Source organism: Chaetodon auriga, chromosome 4, assembly GCF_051107435.1.
Source record: "Chaetodon auriga isolate fChaAug3 chromosome 4, fChaAug3.hap1, whole genome shotgun sequence".
Classification (NCBI taxonomy): Eukaryota; Metazoa; Chordata; class Actinopteri; order Chaetodontiformes; family Chaetodontidae; genus Chaetodon; species Chaetodon auriga.
Window position 1 is genome coordinate 28,909,935 of NC_135077.1, and position 15,365 is coordinate 28,925,299.

Genomic DNA, 15,365 nt, shown 5'->3' on the forward strand with positions numbered 1-15,365 from the left:
GTGTGTGTGTGTGTGTGTGTAAGGGGGCGGCTCACTCGTGACTCAGCTGATCAGACTCGAAGACTGCAGCACTCATTGATCATGTAAAAGGGACACAGTTGGACCATTGCACTCCGACCATAAAGGAAAATAGAAATGGCGATAGGTCTGCGTTAGATGGAAATGCATTCATGGTGTGGTCGGGGTGTATCCAGGTGACAGCTGCAGACAGCAGGTAAGCGACACTTTAGTTACTATTATTACTTAGGATTTTCTGCATGAGTGACTTCATACTGTTTGATACCTTATCTGTCCTGGTTTATGAACGACGAGTGGTTAACTACCTTAAAATATACCATTTTGTCCAAAAGCAGGGAGAGACGAACTCTATTAAAGAATGTGACATTGTAATGTTGGCTCGTTTACCGGGAAAGGACGGTATCTCGTTAAAAGCGATTTAACACTTTATCGAAGTCGACAGACTCCAATGGCAAATTCGGCATACACATGATATACGAAGTATCACATTTTCAACTTTAAAATGTATTCATGTTGCTTGATATTGCTCTCCGTGGCACTGTAGCAGTAGTGTGACAAGATGTCATTGCAATAAGAGGTGCTTTGTTGTCTTGGCTGAATGATGAAACAAAGACGAAGCTCTTAATGATGTAAAGCAGCTTGAATTCGGTAAATTCTATCATATTTTATCTCGGCAGTCAAAACCGTATTAATCTAACACATTTTGAACAGAGTTTGGCGTCACTTCCTGCCCATTGCAGCAAAGTACCGTATTTTGAGGAAAGGTGACTCCTACGTTTGTACGAATCTGGCACATTTTTTTCTTTTTCTTTTTCAAATAACAAGCTTTGAAAGTTAATACTTTCTTCTTCAACATTTTAGCAAGATTGTGGGGGTTTAATCTGAGGCAGCAAAGTCACACTCCCTCTGTAATGTCAAGCAGATCTTTCAGGGATTGCAAATTGTTTGTTGTGTCCATTGGGTGAGCATATCTGTGTGTGCATACGTGTAGGCTACAGTTGTGTGTGCAGGTATACTGTTTATGATGGCTCTTTGACAGGCGTACTATATTTGTGGAAATTTAACAAGTGCAACAGCATCACGGGTTGTGCACTGTTTATGAGTGTTTCTGTGTGGCTGCTCAGACCAAGCACAAACATCGATGGCCGTCTGCTGCCATCTGTGAATGGCATTGTACAGTAATGTCCATGGTACTGCTGGTGGTATTGTGTGTCCATTGCGAGTGTCCATGCAGTAAAGTGTGCTGGTGTATAATGGACATTTCTGCTGCAGCAGCACTCTGAGTGTTACATAACAGGTTGTCCTCACCATCCTGCAGGGCAGCCTAGGATTGAATACAGACTCAGTGCTTCTCCTTGATATGGTAGAGTGCTTTGTGTATCTTTATGTGGATGTACCTCTCTTGCTTTATTGCAGCCAGTCATAAGGGATACTCCAAGCCCTGAATAGTAATTTAGTTTACTGAATAGTAAGAAAAAAAAAAAAAAACGATAACAGGGGCCTGTCTTTGGTGTGGTTATTGATCGATAACAATAACTCAATCCATTATGTCATTACTTCAAAAGTCACTCTGTGCCCTTTCTCAGTTTTATACCCTGTAAGTTGGGCAAAGGACATTTCTGTTTGGTGAAAGCAAATGACAAAGTAGGTACTATCTTTAGAGTATTTAGCATGGTGATATACCTCTGTGTTGATGTGATCTGTCAATGCCCATCACAATCTTGCAGTACACTCTGCCATAGCAGTTCTTTGATCACCTAGAGAGACTCTTTAATTATTTCTTGCTGATGATTGGATACTGCTGTAATGCGTGTCTTCACAGGTTAGAGTGGTAGTTTGGAGATTATGTATAAAAACTTTAAAGAAAGACATAAGAATGACTCCAAGTTTGGGATGAAATTGACATTTGCCTAATTGAATTCATTCAACATAATTAGGAAGGGCACACGCCTATCTATATAGGGTTTCACAGTTGGTGGTGTATGTAAAGTGATAGTAAAGTAGTAAAAAGCAAGCCATGAGGTCGGAAGAATTGTCCACGGCCATGTGAGACAGGATTGTCTATGCATAGGTCTGGAGGAGGATGCAGGAAAATTTCTTCAGCATCGAAAGTGCCCAAGAACATGGCAGTCTGCATCATTCTCAAATGGAAAAACTATGGAACCACCACTGCCAAATGCACTTGCAATTTTATCAGTACTCATGAATCCTGGTGATATTCAAGGGGTTAGATGAAAGGAAAACTGGGCGCAGGGACTGTTAAAGTCCAAATCCGAAGGATAACTGGTCGTCAGTCACAAGTTATGGACAGTGATGCAGTCATGCAGTATTCCTGTCCACTCCATGGCGATAACTTGCTTTTGCCTCCCTCCGCTGGAGCACCAACAGCTCACGAAAAGCCCCACCCCTTTTCTGGGAATGTAGTTAGATTGGCTGCTAGTGTAGGGCCTTCCAATGAGAGTGAAGAAAACGAAGATTGACCGCTAAACATTTAGGTGGTTTGGCTGATAATGCATGCTGGCTCATGTACATATCAAAAAAACTATGATCAAACATTTTTTTATATATTTAAACATTTTTAACACATCTACAGGCTTTTAACACACATTTACATGGTTTTAACTTACATTTTTAACCATATTTGAACATTTTAAAATAAGTTTAAAAGCTATTTGTAAACTCAGCTCGAAATGAATTTTAGACAGGGCTATTATGTAAATAAGATATTTCAGTTTTTTGTTTTTAACAAATTAACAAAACACTTTTGATTTGTCGTTGTGGACAATTGTGTGTGGATTGATGGGGGGAAAAAAATAATGTCAAGTTTAAGAGGAGTCTGCAACATAAGATGTGGAAAACTTGAAGCCATTCCTCAGAATGGATGTTAAACATATGGCTTCATTTGCTGGACACAAGTAAGCACATGAAATTATTCACAACACAAACTACTTCGGTCCCTGGTATTGCTTAGTGCCATGCTAATTACACCCATGATATTGTCTATTACTACTAAGCCAAATGTTTGGCTAACTGCAACGTAATATTCTCAACACGATTCTTCATAAGGTCAGTACAACGTTTGATTGTGAGGCCAGTTGTAGTTGACTAATGTGAACTTGACACTGTAGGAACAGTGGTTACATAACTTTCAAAAGAAACTACAATTTCACCGTGCATGTGCACTCAGGTGCTTAAAGAAATAGCACTACACCTCTGAACCGTTACTTTTTGTGGTTCTTGCCCTCACACTGTGCAGTCACACAGCATTTATAGTAGTGATGGGCACGCCAGTTCTTTTAGATGTACTGAATCACTAGAATCAGTTCACTAGAAAGATTCGTTCAAAAGATTCGTTCACTGAATCACCGAATCATTCAGTGCTTGGCAGGAGGAGCCTGCGACTCCTGAACTGATATACGGCTGAACGGTTCAAGTTTCAGTTCAGTTCACAACTTCCAGGACCGGGAGACGAGAGTGTTGTGACTGTGTTGCTTTGACAAACACATTTGTAAATATAAAACTATATATAACTATATTATAAATCATGATGTTTTATGGTATGCTATTTAACTGGTCTACTCGGCAAATTGGGCTCAGTGAGTGATCCGTTCACTGAACGTATACCCCACAGTACATTCAGTGAAGGATTCACACTGAATATGCACCGTTCCCTCGCAAATTGTCGCAATGAGATGATCAGACAGTCACGCGTTTTCTCAAACTGCGGGTTTTATACACTATTTGTTACATGCTGTGTCCTACTGTACTGTTGTTGCGGTGGCAAATTTAGCAGAGTTTAAAAAAAAGTTAGTTTTCTCCGAGGTACACTTGAACACAACACAGCCCCATCTCCCTCCGTCGCTCCTCATTACTGCCAGCATAACGTTTTAAGTTTGTTTATCTGGAAACTAAATCTGTTAAAACAACGGGGAACAACGGTCGCCATGAAAGTGTATCCCTCAGAGGAAAATGATTCAGGAGAGTGTAGTTCACTGAGTGATTCATATGGCAAGCCGTTCCTGCCAGAAATACGCCACATTCGGTCGCGTTTCAACTTCATTACGGCGTAAAAAACAGCGTTCTTTTTGCGCATTACGGTGTAAAAAACGGCGTAAAATCTGAAAAAACAGCGTTTTTTTACGCCGTAATGAAGTTGAAACGTGACTGAATGTGGCGTATTTCTGGCAGGAACAGCTTGCCATGGATTCATGTGTCGGTGACGCGGCGCAGTCGGCGCGCGCGGTCCCTCCCTCAAGCGATTCGTTCGTTTCTCAGTTCAGTTGAACTGTCAGCAGCACCGCCTGCTGACAGTTCGTTCGTCAAGTGATTCGTTCGTCTCTCAGTTCAGTTGAACTGTCAGCAGCGCCGCCTGCTGACAGTTCGTTCGTCAAGTGATTCGTTCGTCTCTCAGTTCAGTTGAACTGTCAGCAGCACCGCCTGCTGACAGTTCGTTCGTCAAGTGATTCGTTCGTTTCTCAGTTCAGTTGAACTGCTGACAGTTCGTTCGTCAGCAGGCGGCGCTGCAGGCAGGCGGCGCAGCTGACAGTTCAAGTGAACTGAGAAACGAACGAATCACTTGAGGAAGTGATGCAGTTCAGTACGTTCACTTAAAAGATTCGTTCTTTTGAACGAAACGTTCGCAAACGAGACAACACTAATTTATAGTCAAGGTTCTGCTGCCACCTGATGGAAATCCCTGTACACTACAAAGTCAAGCTGAGCTATACTGCTATACCAGCTGCTTTAACAAAAGAACAGAACGATTGGTTTTGGCCGATATAGCACGTAGATATTCAGCATCCAGTACTGGTGACAAAAAACTGTGATTGGGGCCTACCTACTGGGCATACACCATACAATTTTAGAAATGCTGTTGTTTAATCACAAGTCTTACTGTACAAGTAAATCACCCGTGATGTAAAGCCAAACTGCACGATTTATGTGCTCACACTGTACAGCTTGATCATCAAATCATGACCTGAGTGCTCACACTATACTTGTAAAATAGAAAATATTTAATTATTCATCATGGCACTCAGGATCACCTTTCCTTAGACTTAGACTTTATTGATCCCAATTTGGGAAATCCATTTTTTTTTGCAGCAGGTTAAACATACACATAAACATAAAATATATACAATAAAGAAGAATAAGGATGAGAATAAAACTAAGTATATTGACATAGAACAACAGAGATTCTTAAAATATAATTTAGTATATAAAGTATAACTCTTATAAATATAAATATAAATAATAGAGTTGGGCGGTATCCAAATTTTGATACCATCAAACCTTCCCCACATTTTCCCAGGGTGTACGGTATTACCGTAACTAATTAAAAATCACTTTACAGGGCAGCGTGACATGCGCGCAGTTCAGACGGTCAATGCTCACACTAGGAACCACCAATCCTAACTTGTAGCATACCAGAATGACGGGGAGAAACTCAGCTAAAAGCCTCTACCAAGCATTGCCACCCAAACGAAACATAATTCATGCCCCAAGAAATTCTATGCACATGTAATGACAACATGAAAATAGAGCACATCAAAGTTACTGCATCTGCTGATTTCAGGACTTCACACAAACCACACTAGCCTGGTATCATGAAATGCAGAGTCTGCTGATCACGAAGATGTCTGCCTCCTCACTGTGCGACGGAAACTCGGCGAGCCCAGCAGCCAAAGAGTAGCAGAAAAAAACTTTGCTAAATCATAAAGTATGTCTTACCTTTGCTGTTTTGTGGTCAAAAGTTATATTCCAGCTCGAAAAAATGCTGCTAATGTCTCGTCCTATGACTCTGTGTTAGTTTGACACCAATCACAAAGGTCCTGGTTGTTTACATAAAGAGGAGGGGGTTTCTAGAGTGGAGGGAGCACTCTTCATGCGATAACCCATCTCTGGGGTTACTTCCTTCTGGATCGTCATTGGTGTTTCTATGGTGAATTTGGGTGCTGCCCCTCGACTCTCTTGACTCTGAGTGGTCGATTGAAGTGTCGATCATCAAAATAGACCAATGGGTTGCTGAGACATTGACCGGTGTAACTGTGCAGTTAGTTTCACCGCCCCGTCTCATTTATACATGAATGAGCAGAGCACAGACAGAGGACTCTGCTAAGCAGCCCGAGATGTTATTTTACTGTTTTATTTGCATTTTGTCCTTTTTATGAGAGATACGAACAATAGCAAGCAGAAAAAAGGCTGAAAAAGTGTTTTAAACAGAGGAGTTTCTCCATATGCTTGGATGAAATAACAGTACCCATATGCACCCAAATTAGCGCCTGGACATACCTGTGTTCAAACATCTTTAAAACTGCTCAGGTTCATTTTTTTAGCATGTACTTTTGCACGGTCACCTTTTATTTCGAGTAAAAATTCAACCAGATACATGAATGGAGTGGGCTTCATTTTTGTTATGCCGATGCTACAATTATGTTAGGCCCCTATAGACCTGTATGCGCAGCATTTTTTTTTTTTAATGACGGTAATGAAACTGATACCATTGCTATTTTTAGAGACCGAGGGATACCGTATTGCTGGATTACCGCCCAACCCTAATAACTAAGTATGTAAACAGAACAATAGCAATTGTAGGCACAAGGGATGTATTTGGGTGCACGCCTCACTCTATCACCAGTGGGTGTGTGTCTGTGTGTTTGTTTTTGTGGGTGGGTGTATCACCAGGAGTGGACATAGTTAATATCACCTGCACCTGGTTGCTAGTTTTTTTTTTGTTTATTTTTTTTGTTTTGGAATGGAGAGGTTGGGTTGGGGACATTATTTTCTGTTGACCGCATCATTGTTCAGGTTAGTAATAACATCTATTCAGAATAACGTTGAAATAAACATCTTAAAACGTGGACAGATTCTTGTCTTGCCTGGACACAGTGTGTCAGAAAGATCTCCATTCAGCAGCCTCTCAGCGGCTAATTGAGAGGTTTTTATAGTTGCTACAACAGCAATTTAAAAATATAACTAAATATATAAACAAGAATAACGGCAATTGTTAAAAAATATAACTAAGTATATAAACATAGAATAACAGCAGTTCTTAAAGAGAGAGAGCCAGAGCTATAAACTATATAGCTAATGAAGGAGCTCCGCTGTCTTTCCATGAGGTGGTGAAGAGGATGTTCTCGTAGAAGATACCCAACATCTTGTTGTTCACATTGAATGGTCTGAGCCTCCTCAGAAAATAGAGTCTGCTCATCCCCTTCTTGTAGACAGTGTTGATGTTGATTTCCCAGTTCAGTCTGTTGTCGAGGTGCACTCCAAGGTATTTGTAATCCTCCACCACTGTGACATTCTCCCCCAGAATACACAGTGGTTGTGTGGTTGTCCTGTTCCATCTGAAATCAAGTGAACCTCTCCTTGGTCTTGGCCACGTTAAGCAGCAGGTGATTTCGACCAGATCATTCCACAAAATCATCTACCACTGCTCTGTATTCCTCCTCTCGTCCATCTCTTACACACCCCACCCCTACTAAGTCATCTGAAAACTTCTGTAGGTGGCACAATGAGGAGTTGTACTGGAAGTCTGAGTTGTATGAGGTGAAGAGAAAAGGAGACAAAACAGTCCCTTGTGGCTCCCCTGTACTACTTTTCACGGTCTCAGACAGAATACTGCCCAGTTGAACAAACTGTTGTCTGTCTGTCAGGTAGTCAGTAATCCAGGAGATTGTGGGCATGTCAACTCCCATCACTCGCAGCTTCTCACCCAGGAGCAGCGGCTGGTATTAAATGCACTGGAGAAATCAAAGAAAGTGATCCTCACTGTGCTGCTGCTACAATCCAGGTGGGCAGTAGCACACTGCAGCAGGTGTATGATGGCATTGTCCATACCCAGATGAGGTTGGTAGGGGAACTGTAGAGGGTCCAGTGATGATTTCACCTGTGGTCATAGGTGGGCCAGGACCAGCTTCTCCAGCACTTTTGTTCCGAGTGACGTAAGGCAAACGGGTCAGTAGTCGTTAAGGCCAGATGGAGACTTCTTCTTCGGAACAGGAACCACGCAAGACCTCTTCTACAGCACCGGAACTCTCTGCAGGCTCAGGTTCAGGTTGAAGAGGTGTCCCTGGATTATGGGCAGCTGGCTGGCACAAGTCCCCAGGACTCTGTAACTAATGCCATCAGGGCCAGAAGCCTTGCCCAGGTACAGCATCTTCAGCTGTCTTCTTACCTGGCACGAAGTCAGGTGGAGGATGGTGCTAGTGGAGGGGGTGCTGTGGGGGATGGTAGGGGTTGTGGTAGTTGAGTCCAGTGAGTCCAAGTTCAGTCTGTTCTGCTGGAGTTTGGCCTCCAGCTTCCTCCTGTAGGCATCTCTGCTCTGCCACAGCTTCTCCTACAGCTCATGCTGAACACTCCTCAGTTCTTTTTTGTCCCCTGACCTGAAGGCTTGTTTCTTCCTATTTTTTTTTTTTTTACATTTTTTAATTGATTTTACATATTTAACTATCAAACAGACACTGAACATTGCACAAACAATGACAAAACAAAAAAATGGAAAGACATAATATACTGAACATATTTGACAAAAAGTAAAACAAACACATCACAAACAGACTATTAGACATAACTAAATATAAACACACTCAGCAACAGACTAATTTCAAAGTCACACTAAATACTATACTCTCAAAATACTAATTCTATGGAAGGCATGATATTTTCTCCAAGGATTTCCAAATATTTGAATGAATCTACCTTCCCCTTTAAATGCAGCTGATTTTCAGTGGCAGAGGAAGCAAAATAGCCCTACAGTATCACCTAGTTATTGCCATGCTTCAGTTTAGACAGGGCGCACTTTTCAGTGTATGCTTCATTTTTCCTCGTCCATACAAACTGCTGTTCCATAGGGATGAACAGAACAGAATACTGAACCACAGCCATATAAATGAGTGACAATAGGTTTGGCAGTTAATTCTATAGAGCAACAAAACAAAACTAGAACTTTTTGGGCCTCCTGACCAGTGGTTATGTCTAGAGGATGAAGAATGAAGAATACCCTGAAAGGTGCACCATGCTTAAAGTGAAGCATGGCTATCGTCAGCTGATGCTCCAGGGCTATTTTGCTTCCTCTGGCACTGTAAATCAGTAAAAGACAAGGGAGAAGATTGATTTATTGAAATATTTGGAAATCTGAGGAGAAAACATCATGCGCCATAGAAATCAATTGAACTGTAACGTTAGTCAACTGGAGCCTATTGTAAATGGACTGATATTTGTCAGGAATGCTACCAGAGCTGAAGTCTGACTACCCATAACCTAACACAAGATTCTAACAATAAGAAATGTGCTTTTATCAGTAGAACAGACACTTGTTGTGAAGGGGTGCCAATACTTTTGACCATGCAGTTTTCATTTCCAGCAGCATTTTGGTGGTATTTTGCATTGAATTTGGTGAAACCAATTGTTGTTTCAGTTGTGTTAAGTTATTGAAAAGATCCTTGTTTGGTTATTTTTATCAAAAAACCTCCCAAAGTGTGTCACTTTTGCTAGAAAACCAACACTTCCAGAGGGGTGCCAATACTTTTGTCCATGACTGTACCTAATATACACACTTTTGCTTGGTAAGGGACTTGCACATTAACAATGTCAGATATGGTTTGAAGAATTGTTTTACAGTATTGTTTTAATTTGGGACAGTCCCATACACAGTGAAACAGAGTGCCTCTTTCCTCTTACATTTGATACAAGTGTTAGGGATGCTAGGGGACCATTGGTTGAGTTTGACTGGAGTAATGCATCATCAACCACTTGATTTGTAATGGCTTCATTCTCATATTAATTGATTGTTTTTGAGCTCTTAAGCATGCCTGTTCCCATTCAGTCTTTTCTATGCTCTCTTGAATATCTTGTCTCCATCCCTCTAATCTGTCAGTGATAGACTTGTTATCATGTTATAATAGGGCTGCGTAAAATAAAGAAATCTGTCTCCTGCCATTTTGTTTGAGAGCTATGAGATTTTCAAGATGTGATAGCAGTGTTTCAGATGTTATCTGCTAATATTTTGATAAGATGAAATGTTTCAATTGTAGATATTTAAAAATTGTTTTTTAGGAATACAGTGTACAGCTGATCAAATGTAAGAACATTACCATCCACATATAGTTCCTCTATTTTTTTGCACACCTTTTCTTGCCCAGATTCTGAAACCGCCATCTGCCCTTCCTGCCTTAAAAAAGGCATTACCCGATATGGGGGAGAAGTGAGAAATGGGAGGAGTATCTCCAACATGCCAATGTGCTTTATACCAAATGTCAATAGTATTTTTGAGAAAAGGGTTTTCTACTGTTCTCCTCAAAGTTTTGGGGTCTGCAGAGTATAAATATAGTTTTATTGGAAGGTTTGGTATTGACATTTGCTCAATGTTCACCCAAGCAGGAAAAGACTCAGTTAAGAAATAAAACATTGCAGAGCCCAACTGAGCGGACCAATGATACCATTTCATATTTGCAAGTTGTAAACCTCCCCTTTTGTAGGGCAGGTATAGTAGCCTAAGTCTCAGTCTAGATTTCTTAATGTTCCAAATAAATTTCCTGAATGTACTGTTAAGTCTATTAAAAAACTATTTTGGTAGTGGTAGTGGGAGCGATTGGAAAAAAATATACAAATTTTGGTAATATATTCATTTTGATCATGTTTATTCGGCCAATCATTGATATACGCATAGTCATTCACGGGTCTAATGTCTCCCTCACCTCATCCACTAGTGGGTCATAGTTTGTTGGGATACTGACAGCCAGGTTCATTACAAAAAAGAATCACGGCATCAGCATATAGAGATATTTGGTGCTCCCTTTCTCCAAGCTGAATGCCCGACAGGCCCGTCTGTGTTCTTATCGTCATGGCCAGGGGCTCTATGGCTAATATGAATAACATCAGTGATAAGAGATATGCCTAGCAGGTAGATCGTCCTAAAGGAAAAGTCTTGAGACTATATTATTCGTTAAGACACTAACTGTTGGGTTTGTATATAAGATCTGAATCCATTTAAGAAAACTTTTTCCAAATCCAAATCTTCGTAAGACATTAAATAGATACAGTCACTCTATTCTATCGAAGGCCTGCCCGGCATCCAGCGATAATATTGCTGTATCTCTGGCATCAAATTTTTCATGAATTATATTAAGAACTCCTCTAATATTATGAAAGTCTTGGCGCTTCTGCACAAAACCATTCTGGTCATTATGGACTAGATATGGGATCATGAGTCAGCCTTCGTCACATTATTGTCCTTTCTATTTTGTCTTTTTTTTCCTGTCGAGGTTGTATAACTAATAATTTCTCCTCTGATATAGGCCTTGAAAGCCTCCCACCTTCTACTGGCACTAGTTTGATCTGTATTTAACTGAAAATAATGATCAATTTTAGTTCCACAAACTGAATGAAATCTGGTTTCTGTAACCATCTCACCTGTAATCTCCAATTGGGAGGGTTATGAATGAATCTCTCTATTTGCATATTTAATGAAATAGCAGCATGGTCACTTATTACAATGCCATCATACCAGCAACTTTTGTATCTTTGATAAAAGTTCCCTTGAAACAAGAAAATAATCAATACGAGAGCGAGATTTTCATATACTTGAATGACAGGCAAACTCTACTCTGTCAGGGTTATGTTCCCTCCATACTTCTACCAGATTTATATCTACAATGTATTGTTGTAGCTGTTTGCTTATTTTTGCTTTAGAAGTATCATGACCAGTAGAGCGATCTTTTGCCGGATTTAAAGTGCAATTAAAGTCTCCTCCAATAATATAAAAGCCTCTTAAAGTGGATAAAGTGAGGAAGAGATCTTCAAAAAATTTAGGTTTATCCTCATTTGGGCCGTATTGACCAGATTTAATGTATAAAAAAAGGAGGTTACCCTGGGTGATAACATATCTTCCAGCTGGATCTTGGATTGTTTTAACAACTTGGAATGATATTGTTCTGTGGATGAGGATGAGTACACCTCCAGCATAGTTGTTGTATGTTGCATACATAACTTGACCAGGCCATCTATTCTGAACTAACTTTATATCTGAGGCTGTAAAATGAGTGAAAATTATTTTTGACTTAAGTTGCTTAATCCTGCTTATTACCTGCCTTAATTTGGTTAACTTCTGTAGCTCCCTAACATTCCAGCTTGTGACTTTTATATCACAACTATTTGGGGTGTTTTTTTGTTCCATTTATAGTTTCTTATTGTTACGCCCCAGTCTAGGGGAGCCAACATAAAAGAGTGACAAAAAAACAAACTTTGTCTCCAAATCAACAAATACTCTATGACCAAACCCAGGTACAATGGTAAACAACCAATTATTGTTATTAACAAAAAGAGACCTGATGTACAGGTAAAAAGGGCCACAGCCAAAACAAAACAAAATAGTGCGAAATATATACAGTGTAACAAACTACAAACCAAAACCTGAAGAAGATCCAAAACCCACCACCAAAAACCACACTACCAGAAACTAACTCTACCACAATATACAACGGAGATCTGGGGACAAAGTTCTTGAGTCCAAAACGCCATAAACATACGAGCCACTGCTGTCAAGCCGAGTCCCCCGGCTTAAGAGACGCTGGATGCTGCAGCAGGGACCAATAGGAGAGTGACACCACTTGGTGTACGGAGGAGGGCAGGACGAGCACAGCTGCTAAAAAAAAGAAGAGCACACACTCACACACAAAAACATGAACCGGACAAAAGGACACCACAGGACCACACAGGAAGAAACACATAGCACAATACGGCCAGGGCCGTAACACCCCCCTTCCTAAATATCAGACATTCCCCTACTATGTCTGATACCTCAGGAAGAGACACGAGACAGAGCATCAGCTAACACGTTTTCTGTGCCTTTTTTATGTTTAATTTCCAGGTTAAAATCCTGGAGCAGCAGGGACCACCTCATGAGTCTCTGGTTTCCGTTTCTCATCCGGGCCAGAAACACGAGGGGATTGTGGTCAGTGTAGACCATCAGAGGCACAGGACTGGAGCCTACATAGACTTCAAAGTGCTGCAAAGCTAATAGCAACGAAGGGGCTTCCTTTTCAATGGTACTATACTGTACCTGATGCCTATTGAACTTCTTTGAGAAGTAGCAAATAGGGTGGTCAATACCGCGGTCGTCTTCCTGCAGCAGCACCGCACCTGCACCGCTGGCGCTCGCGTCCACCTCCATCTTTAAAGGGCGCTCAAAGTTAGGAGCAGCTAGAACAGGTGTGCTACAGAGGAGGGCTTTGGCTGCCTGGAAGGCTTTTGTGCAGCCAGAGGACCATTCGAATGGGCGGGAGGTACTGGTTAAACTAGTGAGTGGAGCCACAACATCAGAGAAATTCCTACAGAACCCGCGATAATAGCCAGCCATCCCTAAAAAACGGCGAAGCTCACGCCGCGTCTGAGGCACAGGGAAGTCGAGGATGGCCTGGACTTTATCAGCAAGGGCCCACACCTGACCCTGACCTACCTGCTTACCTAAGTAGGTCACAGTGGCGCGACCAAACTCACATTTGGCCAGGTTTAAGGTTAGGGAAGCCTGCTTCAACCTACCAAAGATTGCACTCAGCGTTTTGATGTGCTCAGACCACGTGTCAGAATATGCCACGATGTCATCTAGGTAGACCTCACAGCTCTTAACACCACCTAAGACTTTGTGCATCAGGCGCTGGAAAGTGGCCGGCGCATTCCTGAGACCAAAGGGCATAACCGTGTATTGTAAGAAACTGTCTGGAGTCACGAAGGCAGAGATCTCTGAGGCACGGGGAGTCAAAGGGACTTGCCAATAACCCTTTAACAGGTCGAGCTTTGTGACGAATTTAGCTGCACCAACTTTGTCCACACAATCCTCCATTCGGGGCAGAGGATATGAGTCAGCCTTCGTCACATTATTGACTTTTCTAAAGTCGGTACAGAAGCGAGGAGTTTTGTCAACTTTGGGAACCAAAAGGCAAGGAGAACTCCATGCACTGGAACTTGGGACAGCTAATCCGTTTTCCAACAGATAGTTGACTTCTTGTTTTAGAAGTGCACGTTTTGTGGGGTTAACGCGGTAAGCGTGCTGTTTGATAGGAGGCGTATCCCCCACATCAATGTCATGCGAGATGGCGGTGGTACGAGACGGAGTATCAGAAAACAACGTCAGGTGACTTTCGATTAATTGACAGATATCTTTTCGAGCAGGCAAGTCTAAATGTTTTAAGTGATGTCACAAATTTTTCAGGTAGTCTGAGTTTTGGAGACGAATGCACGAGTCTCCGTGGCTAAGATGTAAACCGTTGCTCTCGGGGCTGTATTGGGACGGAGGCACCTGCGCAACCGTGGACACTACATGTGAAATGTATGTTGGATGCTGGCGTACACAGTCTGGCCTTAGTTTTCGGTCAGAAAAACTGCAGCTAGTCCAGAGAGTTTTGCTCTTCTTCTTTATTTGCTCCACACATGAACAAGGTGCAGGATGCTTGTATTGCTTTAGGTTGTGGTTTCCTGAAGTATGGAACAAATACACAATACAGCTTTTAACATGTTTGTAAGATAAACACACGAATGGTAGCACACAAAGAACGCAGTAAAACAAGAACTTTGGTCTATTAATACTTCTTAATGGCCGCACGGGGGGCGCTTCAGGCTGCGTCATTACACACAACGTAACATACATATCGTCAGATATTGCAATCATCCATGCATGAAACACTCAACCACAACAGACCCACACGGTTAAAACACACACATGGATAAAGACGGACGCATTACCGGCCCGTAGCAACATACGTCACTTAGAAAAAAGTCCGTGAGCAAGAACATGCATCAGGTATGGTGGCGCGTTACAACATATAATAACAACAAATGCAAACATACTTTGTACTCACGCACAACAGCAAATAACGACATGGATGGCCACAACCCGGTTGTTTAGCGCTGTCTCTCCTGAATAAGACGTGCGCAGCACGCTACACGTAACTTGTCGGTCGTCCTTCGGGACTACTCGGGTCTTTCCGGTGACGTTCGGTGTTGTGACGGTGACACCCCAAACTCGGCAGAGCAGGGAAGTTTGCACACTACAGCTGGAGGAACGGAGGGAGAAACTGGGGAACGAATGAAATATGGCTTCAGCAAATTAATGTGGCACACACGGGATTTTCTCCGACGGTCAGGGGTGCATATGACATAATCAGTCTCACTCAACTTTTTTTGGATGTCATATGGGCCACAGAATTTCGCCTGGAGGGTGGAACCAGGGATTGGAAGTAGGGACAGCACTTTGTCACCAACTTCAAATCTTCTCTGCACAGCTTTTTTATCGAACTTGCGTTTCATTTTTTCCTGGGACACTGAAAGAGCGCTGCGCGCGGTCTCGC

General features: G+C 41.8%; 1 protein-coding gene across 4 annotated transcripts in view; it reads left to right on the forward strand.

Moving 5' to 3' along the window:
* Positions 1-15,365, forward strand: part of LOC143319279 (uncharacterized) — an 81,180-nt gene continuing 65,815 nt past the window's right edge. For 3 of the 4 annotated variants that reach the window (XM_076728093.1, XM_076728097.1, XM_076728095.1), the window contains exon 1: positions 30-214. The gene's annotated coding sequence lies outside the window, so the exon portion shown is untranslated. Of the gene's footprint in view, positions 215-15,365 lie in introns of all 4 variants that reach the window. The other variant, XM_076728098.1, reaches the window with a different exon arrangement.